Here is a 22734-nt window from a genome sequence, read left to right as displayed (position 1 = left end):
ATTTTTGTGTATGGTGTGAGATAGTGGTCAAGTTTCATTCTTTTGCATGTAGCTGTCCAATTTTCCCAGCACCATTTATTGAAGAGACTGTCTTTTTTCCACCGGATGTTTTTTCCTGCTTTATCAAATATTAGTTGCCCAAAGAGCCGAGGGTCCATTTCTGGGCTCTCTATTCTGTTCCATTGGTCTATGTGTCTGTTTTTGTGCCAGTACCATGCTGTCTTTGTGATCACAGCTTTGTAGTACAGCTCGAAATCCGGCATTGTGATGCCCCCAGCTTTGTTTTTCCTTTTCAACAGTTCCTTGGAGATTCGGGGCCTTTTCTGTTTCCATACAAATTTAAGGACTGTTTGTTCCAGTTCTTTGAAAAATGTCCTCGATATTTTGATCGGGATAGCATTGAAAGTGTAGATTGCTCTGGGTAGCATGGCCATTTTAACTATGTTAATTCTTCCCATCCATGAGCATGGAATATCTTTCCATCTTTTTATGTCTTCCTCAATGTCTTTCAAGAGTGATTTACAGTTTCTAGAATATAGGTCCTTTACGTCTCTGGTTAAGTTAATTCCAAGGTAACGTATGGTTTTTGGTGCTATTGTAAATGGGATGGATTCCCTAATTTCTCTTTCTTCGGTCTCGTTATTCGTGTATAGAAATGCAACTGATTTCTGAGCATTGATTTTGTATCCCGCCACCTTACTGAATTGCTCTATAACTTCTAATAGTTTGGGAGTGGCTTCTTTTGGGTTTTCCATATAGAGTATCATGTCATCTGCGAAGAGAGACATTTTGACTTCTTCTTTGCCGATTTGAATACCTTTGATCCACAATTGATTTTTATATATTGACCATTGTATCATACAAACTTACTAAATTTATTTATTAGTTCTAATAGCTTTTGGTAAACTCCTTAGGATTTTCTATGTGCATGATTATGTTACATATGAATAAAGACAGGGTTTTTTTTTCTTTAGTTTCTATCTGTATGTCTTTTATTTCTTTTTCTTGTATTATTTTACTGACTAGGATGTCTCATGTAATGTTGAGTAAAAGTGGTAAGACAGCATCCTTCTTTGCTTTGTTCTCCATCTTAAGGGGAAAGAATTCAGTGCTTCAGTAATAAGTATAATAGTAGCTAAAGATGCCCTTGATCAGATTCAGGAAATTCTTTTCTATTAGTTTGCTAAGAATTTTTATCATGAATACATTTTAGATTTTGTAAAACACTTTTTCTGCATCTAGTGAGATATGCATATAGTTTTTCTCCTTTATTCTGCTAACATAGTAGATTACATTGATTTTTCAAATGCACGTTCCTATAGCAAACCCAACCTGGTCATGATGTCTTATCTTTTCAATATATTTCTAGATGTTATTTGCTTATTTTTTCTTGAGAATTGTTGCGTCTGGATTCATGGGGAATATTTGCTTGTCATTTTCTTTTCTTGTAAAGTCTTTGGCTTTGTAGGTTAATAATGGTCTCAGAAGCAGAGTTAGGAAGTGTTCCCTCATTCTCTATGTTCTGAGTTTGTGTGGTTTGGGATTGTTTTTTTTCCAACTGTTTGATAAAATTAACCAGAAATCACTGGAACCTGGCATGGATTTTTGGGGGGGAGGGAGTGTTCTTTTGGGGGTTTTTTTCTTTATAAAAATTTTATTGAAATTCATGTGGGGAGGTTTTTAATAATATATTAAATATCTTTGATATAGAATTATACTGCTTTTTAAAATTCCTCCTTGTATCAGTTTTTATAAATTGTGTTTTTTAATAAATTTGTCCCTTTCATGTAAATTGTTAATTTATGGAACTACAGTGTTATTCCCTATTTACATCTGGTATTAGCAATTTATATTTTCCTTTTTTCTTTATCGAACTTTCTAGATATTAATTTTATTAATTTTTTCAAAGAATCAACTTTGACTTTGGCAATATTCTTTATTTTTGGTTACCATTTTTTAAATTTCTGCTTTAATATTATTTCCTTTTTTTCTATCTTAAATTTCCTTTGGTTTTCCTTGTTTCTTCATGTAGAACCTTAAAACTTTTATTATCTTCTAATATAAGCATTTCGAGTTCCAAATTTTGTTCTAAACACTGTTTTAACTATGTAATACATTTTGTTAGTTTGTGTTTTCATCATTCAGAATAGTTTTTAACATTCTTTTTGATTCGTTTTCTGACCCAGGTGTTATTTAGAAGTATGCTGTTTAATTTCCACATATTTGGGATTCTCTTGGATTTCTTATCATTACCGATTTCTAATTAGTTTTTTTGGGGGGGGTCAGAAAATACTTTGAGACTTGTTTTATAGCCTAGCACATGGTCTGTTTTGGTGCATGCTCCACGTATATGTATCCTCCATACAGAAATTATGTTCTGTAGTCTTTGGAGGTAGTGGTCTACAAATGTCAATTGGGTTAAGGTGGTTGATAGCATTGTTAAGATTTTCTATAGCCTTACAATATTTTTGTTTATTGTTCTATCAATTACTAAGAGGTGGTGGTAAATCTCCAACTGTCATTGTTTGTTTCTTTTTTCAGTTTATATATACTGAAGGTTCATCATTAGATAATCCATACTTATGATTGTTATGTCTTCTTAATAAATTGATCCTTTTATCCTGAAATGTCCTTCTTCATTTCTAGTGTTACACCTTGTCTTACAGTCTACTCTGTCTGGTATTAATATAACCATACCAATTCTTACGCTCACAGGTTGATGAAGTATTTTTTTCTAGCCTTTACTTTCAACCTGTCTGTGTCTTTAGACTTAAAGTACATTTTCTATAAACAGTAGATGGTTGAGTTTTGCTTTTAAACCCAGTCTCTACATATCTTCCTGTTACTTGGAGTGTTTAGTCCACTTACAAATATGTAATTATTGATAAAGTTGAATTTAGGTTTTCAATTTTGCTACTTGTCTTCTATCTGTCGCATCTGTTTTTCATTTCCCTATTCCTCCTTTCCTGTCTTATTTGTGTTCATCAGATCATTTTTGAGATTTCATTTTCTTTTCTCTGTTGGCTTAGCTATCTCTGCATTTATTTTTTTTAGTTGTTGGATTACAAGATGCATCCTTACCTTATTAAAATCTACTTTGAATTAATGTAGTACCACTTCATGTAAAATATAAGCTCCTTGAAACAGTATAGTACCTTTCACACTCATCTTTGTACTAATTTGAATCTATATACATTATAAAGCCCAGAGAATGGCATTATAATTTCTGCTTTGACCAATCATGTCTTTTAAGGAAACTAAGAGAAGAAAAAATATATGTTATTTTCATTTGCCCGCATAATAAACATTTTTAGTGCTCTCAATTTTTTTTTTAAAGATTTTATTTATTTATTTGACAGAGAGAGAGAGACAGTCAGTGAGAGAGGGAACACAAGCAGGGGGAGTGGGAGAGGAAGAAGCAGGCTCCCAGCGGAGAAGCCCGATGCGGGGCTCGATCCCAGAATGCCGGGATCATGCCTTAGGCGGAAGGCAGACGCTTAACGACTGAGCCACCCAGGCGCCCCTCAGTTTTTTTCTGAGATCCAGATTTTCTACTGATAACATTTTATTCAAGCTTGAAGAACTTCCTTTGGCATTTCTTGTAATGAAGTCTGAATTTGAGTGGTATTTACACATGGATGTGGGAGCTTCTTTCCTCTGTAGCTCCCTCATCTCTGAGATAACCTCTACAATTTTCACATATTCTAGCACCTTTGAATTCTGTCAGCTGACATCTCAAGTCAAGTAGACTTGGGAAATATCCTAACAGAAAGCTGTATAAACATGAGTCTCACACAGAAGGTCCCATCTCTCAATGGTTTAATCCCTTTCAGGGTCTGCCTGCTTTTAGTTGCTCTCCAGTGCCTTCAAATAGTTGGTTTTAAAAATTTGTGGAGAGGCCCCTGGGTGGCTCAGTCTGTTAAGCGTCTGTCTTCAGCTCAGGTCATGATCTCAGGGTCCTGGAATGGAACCTGGCCTGGGATTGAGCCCTGAGTCAGGCTCCCTGCTCAGCAGGGGGTCTGCTTCTCCTTCTCCTTCTTCCCCTCCCACTTGCTCATCCTCTCTCTCTCAAATAAATAAATAAATCTTTAAAAAAATAATAATATTTTGTGGAAAGTTTATAAATGTAATCTGTGGGAAGGCTAGTTTAATACAAGCTTCTCTGCCACTGGAGAAACTTACCATTCTCTTATTACTCTATAGTAGGGGTCAGCAAACTGTTTTTTTGTAAATGGCAGGTTAATAAGTATTTTAGGCTCTGTAACCCAAAAGACAAAATTGAAGATATTATGTACCTATTTAGAGAAAGATAAAACAAATTTCCACAAAAAAATTTTTAATGAAATTTAAAATATAGTAATCATTGAGTACAATTTTGTCTCCTAACAAGAAGAATGGAATTGGGAGAGGAACAACATTTTGCTTGATTGGGGTTCAATGTTAGAATTCCCTATTATTAAAATTGATTGTAATTTTTCATCTGTTGATGCTACTCTGTAATGAGATTTTATGGATTTTTTCTTTGAAATGTCTTTTTACAGAGATAGATACTGTTATTAATCCATTAGCACACAATTTTAATTGAACATATTCATTGCTTAGAAGGCATTTACGGAATTCTATTAGATTCTTTTCTTAGTATTTGCCTTTCATCATGCCATTACATTGCAGATTAATCACTTCTAATTGAAAGTTAGATAGAAGCTCCTCAATTTTGATTTTGATTTTGAAATATGAAAATTTCCTTTGGATCTTGCATTGAGATGCAAAGAATACTGCTGGTTTTAGAACTTGGAAAATATACTCTATGCAAATTTCTTAGAAATGGAGATTTTCCTTTTTGTTTCACTTTTTATAACATGGGAAGTATATAAAGCAACTTGACATTATTTGTGATGTAAACAACATTGTCTTCAAAATGATTTTTCCACACTATAAGTTTCACATAAGAGAACCATTTTAACTGGTAATTTTGGTTCATCTTATTAAGAAACATTATCGGATTTGAAGCAAAAGTTTTCCAAAGCCATTTGGTGTTCAATAATAGTAGTTGAGGGTGGTTCTCATTCAGAAAAAAAATCAATCTTAGCCCTAAACTTTAAAAAATATCATAATAAAACTTCACTGTTAAGCTGCTGAACTGCTTTGTAATTAAGTCAAGATGTTCGGCTTCTATTTCTGACAAAAATTCATGACACTGACAATTGTTAAGTCCTTGAAAGCAAATGAAGTTCACCACTGACATTACTGTTTCAATGACACACAATAGATTCCCAGACTTTCTGCAAAATTGCTGCCGATGAACAATACAATGAACAACCTTACCATTTTACAAACTTGGTAAATTTTTCCATCCCAGCCTTTTTATACTGCACAGATATTTTCACCACCATTAGCTGTAACACGTCCTGGTAGATTCCACTTCAGGTTGTACTGAATTAGCATTTTCTCAACTTCTATCTTGCCTACCCTTTTTTCTGTGCATACTTTTTATAGAAGCTAATTCTTCAGTCACCTCAGGCTTGGCCTGGCTCCTCGAATAACCAATCATTAAGGAGTATGAGTAACATCTGTCGACTCATCAAGAGCCAAGGGAAACAATTCAAAATCATTTGCCTTGTTTTTTAAATTGGTTATTGGCCTTGCTCTCCATGTCCTCAACTCCACAAGCAACTGCTCTCACAGAAAGGCTGATAGTCTTAAACATGGTTGTTGTTTTTTTTTTTTTTTGTATGTATGTATACATTTCTTCAAATGCTGGAATCAAGCACAATTTAATTAACTCATATTGGTAAATGGCGTCCTGCTTGAATAACAAATCACGTGGAAAGTTACTTTGATTGCAGCCTCGTTTTTATTTTTCATTTTGTACAGAAATTCTCCTGTGATGAGATATTCTGTTTTAAATTAAAATTATCTATTTTTTTTCTGTTACTTTTCTACAAGTTGGAATGCTGAGAGGAGGGTTTAGCCTGGCAACATCAATGTATATTCTATTCTTTCAGCACAGCTATTGTGTGGTCCCACGATAAAAGCAATGCTTTGCCACATAGTAACAGGATAATCCACACTCCACTTTGCTTTAAACCATAACATTTGAAACCTACTTTTCTTTTCTTGCTTTGACATGATAGGTATGCACTGGTAATAAGCCTAGATGTTTTGGTATAGTGATGTGTGTGGAGCTCAAAAAGCTGCAGAGTTAAAACTGCATCCCCGTGAGTTATTGTACATGAAGCAGCAGTGAGAATGACTCGTAAATGCTCTGTTGCAAGTACTCGGCTCTGCAGCTGTGGCCCGAAAGCAACCATATACATTATGCAAACAAATGAGTGCGTCTGCATCCCAATAAGACTTCGTTTGTGAATATGGAAATTTGAATCTCATATAGTTTTTATGTGCCACAAACTATTCTTCTTTTGATTGTTTTTCAAACACTTCAAAGTATTGTAAAAATCCGTTTGAGTTCACAGGCCATTGGCTATATTTGGCTCGTGGGTCATATTTTGCCAACTCCGGCTCTATAGTTATCCTGAATCATTTACAGTCTTCCTTACCCATTTCGCCATCATTCCATGCCTCATGCCTTTGCACATACTGAATCTTTCCCGCTGGAATGCTCCTCCTCTCTACATTTTCCTGATGTCATTTTTTAAGACACTGATAAATGATCACCTGCTAGATTTTTTATATGGTTCAATAGCTGTACTTTGTGTGATTTTGCTATCGCAGAGCTAAGTCCAGAAAGAATGTATAAAAGAGTGAAAATCTGTTACTTCACTCTTTCCTAAATCACATAAAAACAACCTGTTGTTTTGTTTTCCTTTTAAGTGATTAACTAGAAATTGTCCTGAGAGGGAGTGGGGGTTTTCAGGAATCGAGAGAAAGGGCAGAAGAATATCGTTTACACCAAAAGATTGTGATGAGTATTAAATAAAATAGAGATTGAACGTTCTAAGCATAAAGAAGGCCGGTGATAAAACTGGATTTCTTCTCTCTTTTCTCCTCTGAAAATGTTTGCTTTTAAGAGAAACTGGTAAAAATACATGTGCACTACCACACACAAAATTCAGCTTCTGGGCACTAAATCTACATAGATTTTCTTATGCCAGAATCATCTTTATCTACTAGTTAGATCTCTCTCTGATTCCACTTCTATTTCTGTGAATAATATGTAATTTTCAAAATTATTTAGCTGTATTGGAATATTTTTTAAAATGCGTAGAAAGAAAAGAGGAACACTTCCTTTAAGACCCTCCTTGTGTTATAAACCAATATTGTCACGGGTTTATGGCAGGTTGTAAAATAGAGAGGTTTGCAAAGAACCAGTATTAAAGTTTTTGTTGTGTTGGAAGAAGCTGGTTCTTGGACTGTCAACAGATCTTACCTCTCATGCTACAGAATGAAGAACCAGGAAATTAGAAGGACCAAGATTATTATTATGCCATGGAGGGCACTAAAAGGGATCTCATAGTATCCATGAGAGGAAGCAGGATTTTTTTGGCCAAAAGTAAAGAAAGAAAGAAAAGAAAAGAAAAGAAAAAAGAAAAGAAAAGAAAGGGAAAGAGAAAAGAAAAGGAGAGAGAAAGAAAGGAAGAAGGAAGGAAGGAAGGAAAGAAGGAAGAAAGAAAAAGAAAAAGCACCTCACATCCTCAAAAAGGGAACAAGACTGAGTTCTAGCTAAAGTAATAAAGTTAAATTAGGTCAAGTGGTACTTCCTTCCTAAAGCCTTCCCTGATCTCACCTCACCCATCTCCCTTCCAGAACATTACCACCTCTGTGCCTCCACCGTTACCATATATGTGGCTTGGGCAAACTACTTTCAAAACATGACTACTCTCCTTTGCATTTCCTTTTTTACATTCCTGCCTCCCAGTACTGCAGCAAGCCACAACTGGGTTGGAATCAAAACTCCACCACTTAACTCTTTAATAACTGGAGCCATGTCTTCTAACTCTCTTTGTGTACCCAGCAACTAGCACAGGTGTAGTAAATATCTATGGAAGAGAGAAATAAAGGACTGGATGGATGGGATGAAAAAATAGGGGAAGACCGCTAACTGGAATCTCTTACACTGATGGGCAAGCACTCTGTCTTCCACAGCACTTCTTACTATCACAGCTGCCACCACACATAGCCAGGTTCCAAACAATGCATATTGCCAAGTTCTGGCTCAAGAAAGGAAAATTCGAGGTTCAATTATGACAACTGACAATTCATGATAGATAAAGTGTATTGTGAGAGAAGGCCCTGGTCTAGATAGAAAAGGGTGTGTGTGTGTATGTGTGTGTTTTCATGACATGTTCTCCTCTGATCTTATAAACAAAGGAAGAAAGATCTAGAACAATAGGGAGGGGTAGACTGGACTCATGGTAAAAGAAAGGTGATTACAAATATTGTTAAGCATTGTATTAAAAAAATCAATTCTCTAGGGCGCCTGGGTGGCGCAGTTGGTTAAGTGTATGACTCTTGATCTCAGTTCAGGTCTTGATCTCAGGATTGTGAGTTTAAGCCCTGTGTTGGGCTCCACACTGGGCATGGAGCCTACTTTAAAAAAAAATAAAATAAAATCTCCAATAAGCCTCAATTTCCATAGATATAGTCACCCAAAATGGTCTTTAGATGACCAGGTGGCCATAGAAATTGTTTTCTCTCTTCTTACTTAGCTTGGAATTTCTTCTTCCTCCCCTTCCTGTTATCTGCATCTACCTGCACATGGTCAAAATTATTTGCCTCTCCTAAATGCCTAGAACAGCAGATCTCTGATGTCAAGATCAAAGTACTAAAGGAAAAGAGAAGTTGGTAGAAGAACTTCTTCTGACACCCTCCTTCCCCTTCTACTACCTCTCTGAACTCTACTTCGGTGTCCTAGTCAGTCTCTAGCCTTTATACCTATGCTTCTCAAAGTGTGATCCTCATTGGACCACATACATCAGGATCACCAGGGAAAGCTTATAAAAAAAGGTAGGTCTCTGAACTATGCCTATGGAATCAGAATCTCCAAAGTTAGGGTGCTGAGGACTGTGAAAGTTTTTTAGAGTGTCTGGTTGTTTGTACAGTTTCTTAATTATTTTATTTTTTTGAGGAAATAGTATATTCATGTAATTCAAAATTTTAAAAATATACAAAGGTATATGGTAAAAATTCTTTCTTCCAGTTCTGTTTCTTCCCTTCCCGATTTTCTAATTTCTCCATTATACACAACTACAGATTCATTTATTTCATATATTAACATCTCCTGGAAATCTTTTCATATTAGTAGAAAAGAGTCTTTACATTCTTTTTTACAACTGCCTGTTTTTCCACTGAATGGACATACCATAACATATATGGTTTTAAATGTATTTATTTGTAACCAAATCTGTAATGTATTTTTTTGTTTGTGTTGTTTATATATCAGGCAGACTTTAAAAATTCTTTTATGAAGTCAAAATGATCCATCTTTTCTCTTATGTTTTCTAGAGTTTGAGTTATATTTAGCAAGATGTTAGGCATTTTCCTTGGCACTTTCACATGTTATTTTTAAAGTGTTTTGCTGTATAATTCCAACTGGAAAATTCAACAGGATAAAATAACTACCATCCCATCAAGTGTTTTAAATGTTCAGAGCATGGCTAAGTCAACTTAAGGCTATTTAGGAATAGAAGTTCACCTATATTAGTAGTTTTACGGTTCCCTCTTCTTCTTTTTTTTTTTTTTTAACACTTAAATCTTTTCTTCTGTGTTTTAATAAGGCCTCTAGATGATTCCTGTATACATCAAAGTTCGAAAACCACTTCTTCACCAGATCTCTTATCTATCTCCTCATCTCACCTCAGAAAGTTTCATCAAGCCTCAAAGACCCACTTTTATCACCACTGTGGTCTCTGTATTTTCCTGTAAGAAGACTTGGTGCAGCATTAGGGAAAGCCCATTTCTTATGGTCTTCCTGGCAGTGTCACTTAGGGACGTCGCTTGTCTCGGGAACTGAACTGAGATATCAGAATGTGTTCAAAACACCACTCATGGTGTTGGTAGGTATTTTGACCTCTAAGAATTTCATTTCCTCATCTGTAAGACAGGAGACAACATTGCCTCTCTCAAGCTTGTAGTACAAGGTAAACAATATTGTGGTCTAGAGTGCATAGTAGAGTGATTGCACACAGTGAGCAGTCAGTAAATGGCAGTTGGTATGAACAAGGTAAGCCAGAAGTTGCGAGGCTGTCTTCTGTCCCACACTGTACCAAGGGAGGAGATAAACACAGTTGGAAATAACAGGTGGTAACAGTGGAAAGGAAACAGGCTGGCCAATCCCTAGGGCTCAGAGAAGAAAGGAAAGAGGGCTTTTGAGAGCTGGCGAAAGACCCGGAATGTCCTTAGAGTTTTATGTTGGCAAGAGGCCTCAGCCTCCCACAGCTGCTCACCTACCAGCTCTTTGGAATTTTAGATTTCAGGCACGAGATGATTTATATGGTGGCTTGAGAGCAGTGAATAAGTGAAGGGGAAAAGTGTCCATAAAAAGACCAATTTAGTAAAATTTCTGGTTTTCCTTCTTTGCTGGTGGTACCCTGCCAAGACCTCCATCCAAACTTGGCTCACAGCTACTCTGCTCTGCGACCCACGGCTCACTGGGGAGGTCACAAGCTGCTTATCAAGCTTTGCCCTTGTCTTCTTCAGTGTGAATGCTTGGGCTCTTCACTATGCAATGAAAATAAATAGCTTTGTAAATGGTCTCCTGGCTACTTTATCCAAACCAATAAGGAAAACCTGCTTTACAAGCTTCCACTGAAACTTCTAGTAGAATAAGCAACTGATAATTCTACACCAAATGTCTGGCTTTTAGCCAGGACTAACAACTGTTCCCTTTTTGCAAGCCACATTCTGGTGACCATGGAGAGTCAAAATAGACATTTTGATTCTAGAACATTTTTTGAAAGAAGGTGAAATCACTGTGCCATTATGCAAGCTAACTATAGGTTTAAGATGAAGAAAAAGTTAGCTTAAAAACTTTAAATTGGTTGACTGTCAATCATTCACCAAAATATTACTCTTTTTCGAATTGTTGGTACTCATTGCTATTAGAGTAGGGTTGCCAGATTTAGCAAATGAAAATAAAGGGCGCCCAGTTAAATTTTAATTTCAGATAAAGAAGGAATAATTTTTTAGCATAAGTATGTCCCATGTAATGTTATTTATAATATTTAGTACATGAGACATGCTAAAAAATTATTTGTTGTTTATCTGAAATTCAAATTTCACTAGGTGTTGTGTATTTTATCTGGTAACTTTAACTAAGATGCGTTTTCACAGTGATGCCAAGAAATACGAGAAGGGCAGGGTAGCATTTTAAAATTCTGATGAGATAGTTGAACTTCTTTGCTAGGTCAAAAGATAATATGACCTTTTCTTTTTGCCATTTGTCCTCTATTAAAATTAATTTTATATTTCCCACCAAGCTCTAGAGTTAGGGTTTTTATTATTCTTTTAAAAATATGCGTGAGGGAAAGAATTAATATAAAGTATTGAGTACTTGCTAGATGCCAAGGATTTTTCTAGGCACTTTAAATATTGTATTACTTAAAATAATTTTCCAGTATAATTTCAGTTTGAGAGTACTGAGCAGAATAAAATTATTATCATCTGGATGGATCTTTGTAATATATAGAGTGGCTAAGTCCATTTAAGTCAATAAAAACTTATTAAACCCAAGATGAGTCAGATACTGTGCTACACAATAGCCCTAAGAAGGATAATATTTATCCATTTATCTTTAGGGAAAAAATAGTCTTCATCTAAAGCACTAATGCCATTATTAGCAGCAGACCATATTAATTCAAACTTGAGAGGAAAATATAAATGACCTTTTAACAAATTTGCTAATTATTCTTGCTTGTAGATGTAATTATTTATCCAACTAACATTTATTGAGTGGACATAAGTACCAGGCAAAGAGGCTGAGGCTATAGTCCCTGAGCTCACATTGCTTACAGTCTGGTCCGGGAGACAGACAGTATGACCTTGGTAGCAAAGAACCTCCTAGAGTGTGAACACAGGTATGCATTCCAAAAAGACTCGCCACAGGCAGGCAGGCAGTCACTTGTGTGAGAGCACCTCAAAGACTCTGTAAACTCAGCACGTGAATTCAGATGACCCACTTGGCAGAGTCTGGAAATCCTAAAGAGTTACAGTGGGAAGCAAGTAAATAGACTTCTCTAAGAATTAAGTGTAAGTATAATTTACGGGAATTGCCTTAGTGACTGACGTCAGACTGCGTAACACAGTACACATTGTACTAATGGGGCTGACAATATCCCATTGGTAGATGAGGTCTACTTGAGTGTAATTTCAGCTCTGTTTTTCAAACAGTCTATCATAGGCAGACAGAATATTCCAGGTGATAGGTATAGGTTTTTTTCCTTGAAGGGATCGCATGGGCATTCTTGTGATAACTGTACTAGTTTGTTATGAAATGTTTGACAACAAAGACAAACAGTACACATTTGCTAAAGATGCAAATCTCATATATTCATTTGTGTGAATACTCACTGAAATTCACAGATAATCACAAATCTTTTGAAAGATTAAAGAACCGGGAGCGACCTCACAACTGTAAGTGCGTGGCCAGATGCAATGTGTCTTAAACTCACAGTTGACCTAATACCGGTGGCTGGCATTCACGTTCTTAACGTCGAATGTCCTACGGGTGTTTGAGATACTCAGGCTGCAACCAGGAGTGCAGGGAAGAGTAGAGCATTGAGACAATGCTCCAGTTTCATTTAAATTAAAAAATAAATAACTTCAGATGATTAAGTGTTTGGAGACATCAGTGTTTTAGGTTCTATAACTACAGTTTTCCTTTTGACACACTTACTTTCTGAAGACACAGTATAAGAGTATGTGAATATATCATGGAGGATGTTCACATTTTAATCCGTCCGGAAGTTCACGTGGCTAAAGCCTCCAGTGAGTTCACTCGTGATATTCAGCGCCAGTGTCTTCTCTTCTCTTTCATTTCCGTTGAGGTGTGGGTGACCTGGAACAAATTCCGTAGTGTGTTTGGGTTACCCAGGACCACCTCCAGTGTATTTAGAGAGAGGAAGCCTCGCTAAGTGAATAGTCTGAAGGACAAGAGGTCATCAAAGGGCAGTATGCAGAACAAGATGTTAGTGTGTGGGAGAAGAATTCCTACTAGTTCTGCTTTGATGATAAGCAAGTGTGAGATGAGTTATAAACATGGGGCCATTCCTTTTTCTCCATCGGGTGCCCTTCCATCTTTCCTGAATATCTGCAGTGAATTCTGCCCTGATTTGCCATAACTCAGTGTCAAGTTAGAATGAACCTTTCTATTTATTTCCTCAACTGATTGTATTTGAGGCTCTAATTCTAATACCAGTCAACTTTTTGGAAATCATCAACTTAGGACTAATTAGAAGCAAAATAATTACCAAACATCCTGCCACAGTGAAATTTGCTTTTTTCAGTAATCTATACAGAGTCTCAATTTAATTTTTTACAAAATAATTAGTTTAGTCAACTGCAATCTTTTCTGTCCCTGTTAATTTAACTCAACAAATGTTTATCAAGGGCCTGCTTTGCACTCTGTGATGGTAATGTTCAAATAGGTGAAGATTAGAATCTTAGAATTTTGTAGCTTGCAGCCAGGAATAACTTTATAAATCACCTGGCCCGTGTTCCTTACTTTACAGAAGATGAAACTATTTTTTAAGATTTTATGTATTTATTTGTCAGAGAGAGGGGGAAAGAGAGCACAAGCAGGGGAAGTGGCAGGCAGAGGGAGAAGCAGGTTTCCCGCTGAGCAAGGAGCCCAGTGTGGAACTCGATCCCAGGACCCTGGCATCATGACCTGAGCCAAAGGTAGATGCTTAACCAACTGAGCCACCCAGGCATCCCTGCAACTTCTTGGTAAAGGAGAAGTTTCATACATAGAAAGTAAGTTTAGGATCAGGCCACTTACTTTAAATTACAAGTTACCATTTATTCTCTTTCAAAGTGCTGTGTGTACTTTCAATGAAAGTTTGAGTTCATTCCAAACCATCTTTCCAAGGGAATGAGAAAGGTGGGATTTAGGATTAGAAATCATGGTATTGCCCTTTTTCTTCCTTGCTGGGATAGAAAGGCCAACTCCCACCTCCCCAGAGGATGTGGAAAGGCAGTAAACCAGCTTCTCTCCTAAGGTAATCTGCAGATAAGCTCATGCATCTCTCGGCTGCCTCTACTCTTCCACCAAACCTCATCTTCACCAGTGCTCCTTGTGGCTCACCCGCCGGGATTGTAGATGTTTTCATTGCTGGAAACCATGTGGAATCCAAGGGCTTTAAAGGAACAGATAAAGCAACATTCCCAATCGCACATACATTTTCTAAGACATTCAGTTCCAGTATATATTCCAAGGTAAAAGGTGTTTTTTTTTTTTATGATGGTTCATAATCACATCATTGGATACAATGGGAACAAAGGAATTTTCTACCATTTGATCTTGAGAAACACATAAATGTAAGCTATCCTTTCAAATCATATAGATAAACAGAATTTGAAAGGATAGAGATCCCTATGTGATGAGTGGTTGTCTATGAATGTTGAGTTTATGAGTGATTTTTCTTTAAGATTTTGCTTATTTCTGTGATTATTTTCAATGAATAAATAACCAGGAGAAAAAATTTTAAATCATGCTTAATTTGTCTAGAGCATACAGATGTGGTTACAAGGATAACTATATTCTCACCCGAAACTAATATTACACTGTATATTAACTAACTGGACTTTAAATTAAAATTTAGAGAAAAAAAATAAAGTTCTCAAATAATTTCAACACATCAATTTATACATAAATCTGAATTTAATTTTAAATATAAATTCAATAAATGGAATTTTAATGAAAAAATAGAATATATTCTTTATGTGATGTTTATTCTAGTGCAGAGACAAAACAAATGAGCAAAGTGAATGGTTAAAAAGGACTAAAGACCATGGAATGTTATGAATCAAACTAATGTCTACTGGTAGGGATTGGTTAAATCCAATGCAAGACCGTGCCTATAAAAAAGGATGTTGTATATTTGCATATATTACATGAGAAAATGTCCATCATAAATGTTACATAACTCGATGTATAGTATGAACCCATTTATGTTAAAGAGCACAGAAAGTACATATTAAATTCTTAGAAGTATTTTGTTCTATTCTAAGGGTGGGATTATAAGGAAAATTTAACTTTCCTACTTTTATACTATATTAGTTTGCTAGCACTGCCATAACAGAATACCATGGATTGGGCGCCTTAAACAGAAGAAATTTATTTCTCACAATTCTGAAAGCTTGAAGTCCAAGATCAAGGTGTCAGCAGGTTTGGTTTCTTTTGAGTCCTCTCTTCTTGCTCTGCAGGGGACCACCTTCTCCCCGTCTTCACACAAGAATCCTTCTGTCTATGGGTTATCTCCTAATCTCTTCTTATAAAAACACCAGTGAGATTGGATTAAAGCCTATCCTAAAGGCCTTATTTTAACTTAATCATCTCTTTAAAGACCTTATCTCCAAATACATCACCCTGAGGTACTAGAGTTAGGACTTCGACATATGAATTTGAGGAGTGGGGAGAGGGGGCACAGTTCAGCCCATAACATATACTTTAGTATTTCTTTATTTTTTCTCCTATAAATATTTATTAATTTTATAACCAGCAAACAACCATAAATATTCAGCTTTGAACAGCACTATTCAAGTAAATAAATATTGTGTATTTCTGTCTTCCAGGAGGAAATGGTACCTAGATGATGGTTCTTATCTGTGCTAGTATTTTCATATGGCTGGGCTTGTGATTTCATTATTCATTTAATTTTATAATCATTACTATTTTACGTTTTCTTTAAATATGGGTCCTTCAAGATGCAATTTTTTCTAAATATAAAATTCCAGTATAACTATGGAAAGTAAACATAGATAAAATGGTATTAGCTAAATGACCTTTGATAAAGAATATGACTTCTTATCCTTGAGTTCATAAAGTCATCATGAAGATCATAAACTCACATCTACACTGGGATTATTTTGAACCATTCTGTTTCGATGCCATTGATGAATATGAAAAAGGAAAATAAAATATTTAAGTTTGATTATTAGATCTATAAATTACATTCTTTCCTAAGTTTTATTAGTGATGCATTTTGTCATATAATATGTATATGTTATGTTGCATTTGCTGTATTATGTTGTATAAATAAGAAAACTATTTCAGGGATGCCTGTTGGCTCAGTTGATTAAGCATCTACCTTTGGCTCGGGTCATGATGCCAGGGTCCTGGGGTCGAGTCCCACATTGGGCTCCTTGCTCAGCAGGGGGCCTACTTCTCCTTCTGACTTCTGCTCCCCCTGCTTGTGCACTCTCTCCCTCTCTCTCTGACAAATAAATAAATAAAATCTTTTTTTAAAAAAAAGAATGGAATATGTTTTTTTAAAAAAACTATTTCAGAGAGTGGAAAAAGAAAATCATAATTTCTTTCAAGATCCTAGGAAAGTTCATAGTAATAGATTTGAATATTAAATTTTTCTATATATAATCTCAATATCCTATCTAATAAGCTAAGGATTTATGTATGTATTTATACAAATGATGAGAAAAGATCAAGCTATAGATTTCATTTCCAATGAGCTTGTGATCAAGTTGAGGAGGAACAGATAACAAAAATGAAAGGGTGACTAGTACAAGGTAGTAAGTAAGTAATGTTAAATTATGATTGGTGTTGTACTTCTAAGAAAATATAACATCATTATGAATTTGGAAAATTGGAGGAGGTACTGGAAAGAGTTGTAACCAGATCCAGGCCTTTAAGGATTGGCAATAAATAGAAGAAAGAAGGAGGTAGGACCTCCCAGACAAGATGATAATATGGAGATGAGGGTAGGGATAACGGTAATGAGAATGATGCACTTTGAGAATAATTAGTACATTGTGGAGTGAGAGAATGAGAATATGATACGAAAAACAAAACTGAATTAACAGGTTCATGCTAAGTTATAGAGAACTGTGAAAGCAAGGGAGAGAAGTTTGGAACTGACCCCATTAGACAACTGGAGCCAGTTTTTATTTGCAAGGAGGAGAAAGAAAATGTTAAACAGAAATTAGAGAGACCCACCTGGCAGCAGTATGTAAGGTCATCTGGAGGAAGGAAGATTTTCAGAGAAGACAACCAGATTGCATTTGCTTTAGGTGAGTAGAGAAGGATAGTTGTAAGAGATACTTCAAAGGAAAAAATGCCTGTGATGTAATACAAAAGAAAATGCTTACTTGACCCAGCATGTTTCCTGACCTCTGTAGCATCCCTCTTCCACAGAGATGGAGCCATATAAATCCCTTCCTGATTCCATTTTCCAGAACCTATTCTAATATCAGAAATTAAATACTTCTTAGCCTCTAGGCTAACACTCAGTGGTTTAGCATCAGATCTATCTCTCATGGGGTCCAAGTTTGATTACTATGCTTCTTACTTCTTAAAATTGAGCTTTTGACTTGATCCCTTATTAATTTCCCTTTTTAGAATCTTTTAATTACCTTAGTTCCTGTTAGGATCGGGGGTCCTGCCTTATTCTTGTCGGTTCCCCTTCCAAGAACGAATGTGTTTTCCTTGAAATTAAAATACAAAAACAAACAAACAAATCTGGAAAAAAAAAAAAAAACCAACATAAGCCAGGATGATAAATGTGATCATCTGAATAGCAAGATTACTCTTTCTTTTTCATTTTGCTTTCTCAGTTACGTAAGCTTGATGAAGCATGCAGTTTATTTTTTAATGCAAAAACAAAAGAAAATAAACATAAGTATTAAAGGGAAAAATAATTGGTTGATATGAGTTATTGCTTACAATACCAAAGTTGATGGCATTGTCATGATAAGGAACACATCTTGTCAAAGGAAATAAAAAAAGAAACTCATTTCGTGCTTATGGGTGAGAAGGGTGAGGACATTGCTTCATTCTTACAAATTCAGAGAAATCATCTGCCTTCTCAGTTCTCATTCTAACATGGAAATAGTGTTTTCTGTATAAGCTTAGCCACAAGGAGCCGTGGGATAATGCTGTGTGCCCTGAGGGGACAGGCTGGTTTCAGTCAGTAACTTGCTGGCATATAATATTCTTTTTAGGCAGTACAAAACTGCTTTGACCTGATCTGACGACTATTTCCTGATGGTTACATCTAGGCCAGACACAGAATAGAAATTTGACCTGAGAAGTCTTCCTTTAAGAACTGACCTAAAATATTTTTCTCTTCTGGTTTTGGAGGATGTTTGTCTCTAATGATGAGAACTCTGATGACATATAAGGGTCTTCACAGTTGAACTCTGACCACCCACCTGAGGGGAGTCAACTTAATGAGAGTAAACAGGTGCCACATTAGCCCCATCCCACCTGAGCCCCACATCCTCCCAGGGAGTATGACACCACCAGTAGGCAGTGATGCGGATGACTCTTGGGTACAGGAGGGTGATCCCTTATCCCCCAGAAGAGCTCCAGTCAAAAAGGGCTCCTCATCATCTAAGGCAGCAAGTCTCAACCCTAGCCACACTGCAGAATCACTTAAGGAGTTTGTAAAAATATATCACTGTCTAAGCTCCATCCATTTTAATTAAATCAGAATCTCTGGGAATATGGTCCAAGCATCAGTGTTTTTGTTGTTGTTGTGAAACACCCATGGTTGTCACCAGTGTAGGCAATCAAGATCTTTCAAGGAACAGAGCAGAATCAGTGCAGTAACTCCTGAGCTGATACTGCATCTAGAAAACCCCAGTGTTTGGGAGAATGCTGGCAGAGTTACAACGCCCTGGAAGCTCACCTTGGTATCCCATCAGACTTGCTTGCCCTGGCACCATAACTCTTGCTGCCTCTGATATCCATGAATGACACTAGCCCATGTGACCCTGAGCCCATAGCTCTACAACTACAATTTATGTTTATCTGCTTGCCCGTCTGTGGCCGGATGCAAGTGCACACACGCACACCCTCCCACCTGGGTTCTACAACAAAGCCTTAAATGCTACTGGATTGGGTTTTTTTCTCAAATGCCGACTTTTCCTTTCTACAACCTTATCTTCTGGATCTGATATCTTCTGTATGTAATTATATTTTGTCATGTCTGTTCACCCTAAACCATTGCTCCGTGGAGATCTTTGTTCTACTTTACTGGCTCCAAAATGAATCTAACCTATCTGGGCAGTTAGCCATGGTCATCACTTGCTCACCTTTAAAATCACTAATACTAGTGTCACTATGACACAATATTGAAAGAGTATAAAATTTTAAAGATCTTTGTAGAATTCATTTAAATTCTCAACTCCTTTAAAGCAAATTTTTAATTACCCACTGAAATTTTTTGCCTTATTTCTGAAAAATGTCAACAATTCTCTATAAAATTTCAGAAAGTGAATATAGGGATTTCTGTATTTAAAAAATAATCTCTGTGGACTTCAATTTCCTATCTTTAAATGAGGGGATTACGGAGTGCCTGGGTGGCTCAGTCGTGTAAGTGTCTGCCTTTGGCTCGGGTTGTGATCTCAGAGTCCTGGGATCAGCCCCTCATGGGGCTCTCTACTCATCAGGGAGTCTGGTTCTCCCTCTCACTTTCCCTCTGTGCTCTCTCTCTCTCTCTCAAATAAGTAAAATCTTTAAATAAATAAAAATAAATAAATAAAATGAGGGGATTAGGGGTACCTGGGTGGCTCTGTTGGTTAAGCATCTCACTCTCGATTTCAGCTCAGATCATGATCTCAGGGTCCTGGGTTAGAGCCCCGAGTAAGGCTCCATGCTCAGCATGGAGTCTGTTTGTCCCTCTCTCTCCCCCTCTACCCCTCCTCCTCTGCCCCTCCCCACCCTGCCCCAATGCATGCATGAGCTCGCTCTCTCTAAAATACATAAATACATAAAATCTGGGGAAAAAAATAACAAAAAATAAAATGAGGGGATTAGATAAGATAATCAAGTGCCATCTAGTTCTCTGACTTTATGATTCATTTATACAACTTATTTGTCCCCTAACCCATGGGAACCAATCCTGAACAATACATACTAGGTATTATTTTTAACAAAACATATTCACCCATGAAATATGATATATTTTTTAATAAAGTGGGGGGGAAGCATTTCTTTCTAATAAAATCAAAAAAGCTTGTTTCAAATCCTAGTTCTACTAAGTCATGTGACTTTGGGCAAGGTGCCAAGGTGGCTTAGTTTCCACATTTGTTATTGTTAAAACCATTACCATTTACCTCAAAAAATGTTCTAAATATTGAAGTGCTTATGAATGAAATAGGGGTATTTTTTTATATTAAGTGGTTGTAAGGAAAAAATGAGATAAAATGAGCAAAACCTCTGAAAGGTTTTTTTAAAACTTTGAAATTTTTACCAATGCAAGATCTTTGTAGCAAATCTTTATTTACATACATGTGAGCTAATTTCACATTCCATGCCTTTGTGAAATTGGAAACTGGCTAAATAAAGTGATTTTTTTTTCAATGCAATCAGTTCTAAAAAACACACTTCAACTAGATTCTAACAGTATTCCACCTCTGAAAAGTAATTAGTAGTGTCTGAAATATGCTCACTCAAATTATGTAATTTTCATAAACAAATTTTGAAGGAAAGGCAGGTATTTGCAATCCCATTTTTCAGATGTGAAAACTGAGACCAAATATGATTTTTCACTATGCCAGAATAGTTTTCTAATTGTTCTGTGTTCAACGTGCTTACTAAGATCTCAAAAGAGGTATGTGGTTTGTTTTTTGTTTTGTTTTTTTTTGTGTGGGGGTTTTTTTTTTTTTTTGGTTCTAATCTAGAAGCTTAGAATCACACATCTGATTTTAAAGTGGATTATATTACTACATATTTTGTCCACACCCATGGCTTTTGTAAACTGCATTATGACTGTGTTTAAGAAACGTGCCATAAAACCCCATAGGCTTTTCTTGCTGGAAGTAGGCCTCAATGCACACCAAACTGGAAAATCATGTTATAACCATCCATACCAACTTGTCTGAAATCTAATGTGAGAAAAGGCTAATTGTAAATATCTCCAAAGGAATTTGGTCCTGAAAGAATGTGAAAAAATGGGCATGAACAGCAGGCCACGCCTCTTTAGGAAGGCATTCAGTGGCTAGTGTCTATGTGGAGAGACCAGGAAGAGTCATAAGGCCCCAGGGAGTTTCCAGGGGTGATGACAGACCATCTCCTCCTCTTCCCACAAAATAGAAGTGGGGATTTCTTCCATTGCTGAACAGTCCTTAGGACTTCCCCAGGCTCCTTAAGAAAAGGTACCAAAATGGAGATCCCCACTGTTGGGGACTCCTACAGGTTCCTTTAAGCTGGGGTTCTTAACCCACGCTGCATTTGAGAAACACTGGGGGAGTTTATAAAATACATCCCTGGACTCCATCCCAGATCCGTGAAATCACCTGGCTGGAGATGACTGGTGGGGTCCCGGCTTAGGTTGTTTTAGAACCTTCTGGGTGAGGTTAATATATAGTAGAAGTTGAGAACCACTGCTTTAGGCTCTCTGCCTGTTCACCACAAGGGCCCCTGCACTCCACTTTCATGATCACTCAGGAAAACTGGAGCATATGAAGATTTGAGGTTTGGCACTCTTTTTCTTTCCTACCCTTCAATAGCCCTTCTCCATCCCTCTTTGCATACCCAGTGCTCTGACGTTCTGTTTGTTTCTGCCTCTCTCCTGTACCTCCCCTCCTACAGACACGAGCTCGTGGGAAATGATCAGGAGCCCATTTAGGTTAAAATACGTAAAACCGACCACCTTAAAAGACCAGTCAGTAGCCTGGACGTAGTATTCGTGTATACCATAAAGTACAGTTCAGGGAATGGGGCTTCATAGACCATGGACAACGGGCTTTGGTGGGGCACCTCCAAACCACACCCTCCAGCACACCCGGGCTTAGGAAAAACAGCATCTGTTTGGCCAGAAGAAGCCCGCTTCCTTGCCCTACTGGTCAGGACTCTGAGGACTTCTCTTGACACAACTGCGTCTTAGTTGGCTGCCCTCCGGAGCAAACTCTACAGAACCTACAAGAAGCAGAGAAACAGAAAAAAGTACATGGTGACAGCCAAAGACATTCTGTATGACTTGAAAAGTGATCTGAAAGCAGGAAAATCTGTTATGCCAAGGACCAGCTCTTCTTTCCCCGAAAAAGGAGTATCAGGCCCTGAGCAAACATAGGGAGATGGAATATAATACAGGAGTAAGAAATCAAATAAATATTTAGCTGTATCCTATTTAACTGCATGATAAACAGTCAAAACCAAACTGTGTGTATCTTGTGTGGTTTGAATTGAAGCCGATAGATCAGCGAGAGTGTGAAGGATGAGTCATTTCAGGATGTTTCACTGGAGATAGAGCACGGCTGCCCAAACAGTGCAGGTTTAAAACGAGCCAGACAGCAAAAGCCCCTTGCTCATCACAACCTCTTTACACCAAAATCAGTTTTACTGTGTTTACATCCTCTGGGGAAGTCACCACAGAACAAATACTGAGACTTTTGTGCATACAGCGTAGCAGGTATCAGAAGAAACCGAAAAGTCTGTCCCCTTAGAGTGGCCGGTTTAAAGTATTGATTTACTAAATGCAACCAATGTTTGAGCCCAGATTGCTTATTAAATAGCAAGTCCAGGATTTGAAACGTGACAAGCTAACTTAATTACAGATGACATATGAATAATGTGGGAGACTTAGCTATGTTGCGAAC

At 36.9% G+C, this 22734-nt stretch overlaps 1 long non-coding RNA gene across 1 annotated transcript in view; it reads left to right on the top strand.

Annotated features, from left to right (window-relative positions):
* LOC103661370 overlaps positions 1 to 22337 on the top strand; it is a 99890-nt gene extending 77553 nt beyond the window's left edge. Inside the window, exon 5 of the long non-coding RNA XR_568051.2 lies at positions 21728 to 22337. This is a non-coding gene — a long non-coding RNA (uncharacterized LOC103661370). The remainder of the gene's footprint in view (positions 1 to 21727) is intronic.
* Positions 22338 to 22734: the final 397 nt, after the last annotated feature.

The sequence above is a fragment of the Ursus maritimus genome, unplaced genomic scaffold (genome assembly GCF_017311325.1).
Source record: "Ursus maritimus isolate PB19 unplaced genomic scaffold, ASM1731132v1 scaffold_9, whole genome shotgun sequence".
NCBI classification, from domain to species: Eukaryota; Metazoa; Chordata; class Mammalia; order Carnivora; family Ursidae; genus Ursus; species Ursus maritimus.
The sequence above is the reverse complement of the archived record's forward strand: the minus strand, read 5'-3'. Positions and strand labels throughout refer to the sequence as shown.